The 5,518-nt window shown below is 57.3% G+C and overlaps 2 non-coding genes across 2 annotated transcripts; both read left to right on the forward strand.

Moving 5' to 3' along the window:
* Nucleotides 1-2,529: 2,529 nt before the first annotated feature.
* On the forward strand, nt 2,530-4,447 carry LOC147870487 (small subunit ribosomal RNA). Its single transcript, XR_015533392.1, has one exon. It is a non-coding gene; the product is annotated as a small subunit ribosomal RNA (ribosomal RNA).
* An 824-nt stretch (nt 4,448-5,271) lies between these two features.
* Nucleotides 5,272-5,427, forward strand: LOC147870488 (5.8S ribosomal RNA). Its single transcript, XR_015533395.1, has one exon. It is a non-coding gene; the product is annotated as a 5.8S ribosomal RNA (ribosomal RNA).
* Nucleotides 5,428-5,518: the final 91 nt, after the last annotated feature.

Here is a 5,518-nt window from a genome sequence, read left to right on the forward strand (position 1 = left end):
GCCCTTAGTACCAGCGTGCATCCGCGGGAGACTGAAGACCTCTCCCCGCGCTGCTCGAACCCCGTTTAGGGCAAGAGGGGCACATGTGCACCGATCGCCGTCTTCATCGGGGACGGCGCCCGTCAACCCACGCAGTGGCCGGCGGAGGCTCCGGTTCGAGTCGGCACTCGATTCCGAGTGCAAGAGCGGCACACGTGACGGCCTTCACGGGCGGCCTCTGGGAAGCTGCACTTAGAACCAGCGCGCATCCGCCGGGGGACTGCTGGCCTCGGCCCGCTCTACTTGCAACCGTTTAGGGCAAGTGGAGCACAAGTGCACCGACCGCCGTGTCCATCGGGGTTGGCGCACGTCATCACGCGCGGTGTCCGGCGGAGACTCGGGCTCGAGTCGGCACTCATCTACGAGTGCAAGAGTGGCACATGTGAAGGCCTTAACGGGCGGCCTCTGGGAAGCTGCACTTAGAACGAGCGCGCATCCGCCGGGGACTGAATTCCTCTCCCCGCGCTGCTCGAACCCCGTTTAGGGCATGGGGGGCACATGTGCACCGATCGCCGTCTTCATCGGGGTCGGCGCCCGTCAACCCACGCAGTGGCCGGCGGAGGCTCCGGTTCGAGTCGGCACTCGATTCCGAGTGCAAGAGTGGCACAAGTGATGGCCTTCACGGGCGGCCTCTCGGAAGCTGCACTTAGAACGAGCGCGCATCCGCCGGGGACTGAATTCCTCTCCCCGCGCTGCTCGAACCCCGTTTAGGGCAAGAGGGGCACAAGTGTACAGAAGTCCGTCTCCTGGGGAATCGCGTGCTCGGCTGCCCTCAATGGACAGGCAGAAGCAGGGGTCTGCTCGTAGGTGACTCGGCACTCGAGTGCAAGATTGGCGCAAGTGACGACTTCTCGTGCGGTCACGGTGAGGCTGCCGGCGGTGTCTCTGGCTTCTGCCGCATATATATTCCCGTTCGTGCCCTCCACGTCTTCAGATTTCAAAGTCCCATCCGTGCGTGTTAGGTAGGCCGATTTTAGGGGACCTGCCGCTCGCATTCGGCCGGGTCGCGCTCTCTGAGGCTCAGACGTTACGAGTCTCCCCTGAAAACGCCGCGCTGGCACCTTATTTTGTAGGAAAATTTCACACTTCCTCTAGTTGAACTAACGGATGCGTCGCTGATAAATTGGCCCTTTTTCCGCATAAGACGATTCCTGAGCCTTGGGTGGTGTCTGGATACATCAGGAGGACACAACTGACGGAAGAAAAGCCCGGGTCCGTCCTCCGCCCGGCAGGGGAACGATTTTACGAAAAAGGCCGGCTTCGTTCCCCTTCCCGGCAAGCAGCAGGTGGACGATTTTACGAGAAAGACCGGGTTCGTCCACCTTCCCGGCAAGCAACAGGGGAACGATTTTACGAAGAAGGCCGGCTTCGTTCCCCTTTCCGGCAAGCAACAGGAGGACGATTTGACGTTAAAGACCGGGTTCGTCCTCCTTCCCGGCAAGCAACAGGGGAACGATTTTACGAAAAAGGCCGGCTTCGTTCCCCTTCCCGGCAAGCAGCAGGTGGACGATTTGACGATAAAGACCGGGTTCGTCCACCTTCCCGGCAAGCAACAGGGGAACGATTTTACGAAAAAGACCGGCTTCGTTCCCCTTCCCGGCAAGCAGCAGGTGGACGATTTTACGAGAGAGACCGGGTTCGTCCACCTTCCCGGCAAGCAACAGGGGAACGATTTTACGAAAAAGACCGGCTTCGTTCCCCTTCCCGGCAAGCAGCAGGTGGACGATTTTACGAGAGAGACCGGGTTCGTCCACCTTCCCGGCAAGCAACAGGGGAACGATTTTACGAAAAAGGCCGGCTTCGTTCCCCTTTCCGGCAAGCAACAGGAGGACGATTTGACGATAAAGACCGGGTTCGTCCTCCTTCCCGGCAAGCAACAGGGGAACGATTTTACGAAAAAGGCCGGCTTCGTTCCCCTTCCCGGCAACCAGCAGGTGGACGATTTGACGATAAAGACCGGGTTCGTCCACCTTCCCGGCAAGCAACAGGGGAACGATTTTACGAAAAAGACCGGCTTTGTTCCCCTTCCCGGCAAGCAGCAGGTGGACGATTTTACGAGAGAGACCGGGTTCGTCCACCTTCCCGGCAAGCAACAGGGGAACGATTTTACGAAAAAGGCCGGCTTCGTTCCCCTTCCCGGCAAACCCTTCGCCACCGCGATGCCGCGGCCCTCTGTCCCCCGGACACGGTCTATAGGCGGCGTATCGTGGACACACTGCAACCGACTCACTCGTAGTCCGGGCGCGTGCTAGACTCGCGATGCCAAACGGCGCTTCGGCGCTTATGCATGTCGAGTGAAGAGAGGGAAGGGTGCCCTAATGGCACCACGGTTCTGGGGGCGCTCACGTGGCGTCCCCCTAACGGCACGAAGTGGCCCCTGCTCGCAGGGGCGCACGGAGTGCGAGCGTTGAAGTATGAACTGGACCCCCTCGCCGGACCCATCCGGGACCGCGTGGAGGGGGAGGAACGAGCTCCAAGTGAGTCTTCGGTTCCCTGGTTGATCCTGCCAGTAGTCATATGCTTGTCTCAAAGATTAAGCCATGCATGTCTCAGTGCAAGCCAAATTAAGGTGAAACCGCGAATGGCTCATTAAATCAGTTATGGTTCCTTAGATGGTGGACAGTTACTTGGATAACTGTGGTAATTCTAGAGCTAATACATGCAACCGAGTCCCGACCGGAGACGGTCGGGACGCTTTTATTAGATCAAAACCAATCGGTCGCTCACGCGGCCGTTTGCCTTGGTGACTCTGAATAAATGGAGGCGGATCGCACGGTCTACGAACCGGCGACGCATCTTTCAAATGTCTGCCTTATCAACTGTCGATGGTAGGCTCTGCGCCTACCATGGTTGTAACGGGTAACGGGGAATCAGGGTTCGATTCCGGAGAGGGAGCCTGAGAAACGGCTACCACATCCAAGGAAGGCAGCAGGCGCGCAAATTACCCACTCCCGGCACGGGGAGGTAGTGACGAAAAATAACGATACGGGACTCATCCGAGGCCCCGTAATCGGAATGAGTACACTCTAAAGACTTTAACGAGTATCCATTGGAGGGCAAGTCTGGTGCCAGCAGCCGCGGTAATTCCAGCTCCAATAGCGTATATTAAAGCTGTTGCGGTTAAAAAGCTCGTAGTCGGACTTGTGTCCCACGCTGCCGGTTCACCGCCCGTCGGTGTCTAACTGGCACGCACGTGCGGACGTCCTGCCGGTGGCCCGAGCCGGCGCCCGCGGGCGATGGGGGCGGCGACGCTCCCACGCCTCGGGTCGTCTCGGGGAGGGCCTACACAATCCCGTCGCGGTGCTCTTGACCGAGTGTCACGATGGGCCGGCACTTTTACTTTGAACAAATTAGAGTGCTTAAAGCAGGCAGCAGCCGCCTGAATACCGAGTGCATGGAATAATGGAATAGGACCTCGGTTCTATTTTGTTGGTTTTCGGAAGCCCCGAGGTAATGATCAAAAGGGACAGACGGGGGCATTCGTATTGCGACGTTAGAGGTGAAATTCTTGGATCGTCGCAAGACGGACAGAAGCGAAAGCATTTGCCAAGAATGTTTTCTCTGATCAAGAACGAAAGTTAGAGGTTCGAAGGCGATCAGATACCGCCCTAGTTCTAACCATAAACGATGCCAGCCAGCAATCCGCCGAAGTTCCTCCGATGACTCGGCGGGCGGCTTCCGGGAAACCAAAGCTTTTGGGTTCCGGGGGAAGTATGGTTGCAAAGCTGAAACTTAAAGGAATTGACGGAAGGGCACCACCAGGAGTGGAGCCTGCGGCTTAATTTGACTCAACACGGGAAACCTCACCAGGCCCAGACACCGGGAGGATTGACAGATTGAGAGCTCTTTCTTGATTCGGTGGGTGGTGGTGCATGGCCGTTCTTAGTTGGTGGAGCGATTTGTCTGGTTAATTCCGATAACGAACGAGACTCTAGCCTGCTAAATAGTCGCATCCGGTATCCTCTGTGCTACCGGCGACTCCTAATCTTCTTAGAGGGACAGGCGGCTTCTAGCCGCACGAGATTGAGCAATAACAGGTCTGTGATGCCCTTAGATGTTCTGGGCCGCACGCGCGCTACACTGAAGGAATCAGCGTGTCCTCCCTGGCCGAAAGGTCCGGGTAACCCGCTGAACCTCCTTCGTGCTAGGGATTGGGGCTTGCAATTGTTCCCCATGAACGAGGAATTCCCAGTAAGCGCGAGTCATAAGCTCGCGTTGATTACGTCCCTGCCCTTTGTACACACCGCCCGTCGCTACTACCGATTGAATGATTTAGTGAGGTCTTCGGACCGGTGGGCGCGGGGTTTCGGCCCTTCGATTCCACCGGGAAGATGCCCGAACTTGATCATTTAGAGGAAGTAAAAGTCGTAACAAGGTTTCCGTAGGTGAACCTGCGGAAGGATCATTAACGGCACCGAGAGTGACCGAACAGAGAAGGAAGGCATTAAGAAACCGAGTACGGTTGCTGGCTCTGGGGGAGTGCGTAATCTCGCTTGCGAGTGGACCGCCTTCTCGTGGAAGTACCCGTGTCTGGTCATTCATGATAATACAACCTCTACTGATGACTGAAAAATAGATGACGTCAACCTGAGGGGGGACCGGTCGGCGAAAGTCGCACCGACTCCCCCCGCATGAGGGGGAAGACGCATCATAATATGTGACCACTACTGATGACTGAAAAATAGATGACGTCAACCTGAGGGGGGACCGGTCGGCGAAAGTCGCACCGTCTCCCCCCGAATGAGGGGAAGACGCATCAAAAATTAATAAAAGGAAGGCATTAAGAATGAACCAGATGAACGGGGCTCTGCGGAAGGCGTAATCTCGCCTGTGATTGGACCGGCTCTTCCTGGCAGCGGCCGGATCTCGGAGATAACGTCGTCGGCCTGAGGTGTCCAGGTCGGCGAAGTAATCCCCCGGAGGGGGACGGCAAGACCGTCCCGCCTCGAGGTGGGAAGTAGGAGCGAAAGATGGTGAGTGGGTGCCGGCGGCACGCGGGCTCCGAGGATCCTCAGGGATCCAAGGACAACCCGCGCGACCGCGAGCACTGGGCTTAAAGCCACTTTATCTGCCCACGCAAGGCCGTTTCGGCGGCGCTTGAACGAGAGGGGAGCGCGGTCTGACCGTGCCGCTGTTCTGGGGGCAGCTCCCCCTCGAAAAATAACAACTACCTGTCCTACGGGACTAGCAGTAGCATCCTACCCGAAGCTCTGCTCGAATCTAGAGAAAAACAACCCTGAGCGGTGGATCACTCGGCTCGTGGGTCGATGAAGAACGCAGCTAATTGCGCGTCGACATGTGAACTGCAGGACACATGAACATCGACGTTTCGAACGCACATTGCGGTCCTTGGATTTCCAATCCCGGACCACGCCTGGCTGAGGGTCGGCTACATGAAACCCGTGGGCCCGCGCGGTCTTTAAGATAATAAGGGAAAGAAAGAAAGAAAGAGAAAGAAATAAAGGCACGCGAGCGGCCC

Source organism: Zootermopsis nevadensis, unplaced genomic scaffold, assembly GCF_977971745.1.
Source record: "Zootermopsis nevadensis isolate Lab colony 2312 unplaced genomic scaffold, Znev_1.0 Znev_ptg000245l, whole genome shotgun sequence".
Taxonomy (NCBI): Eukaryota; Metazoa; Arthropoda; class Insecta; order Blattodea; family Termopsidae; genus Zootermopsis; species Zootermopsis nevadensis.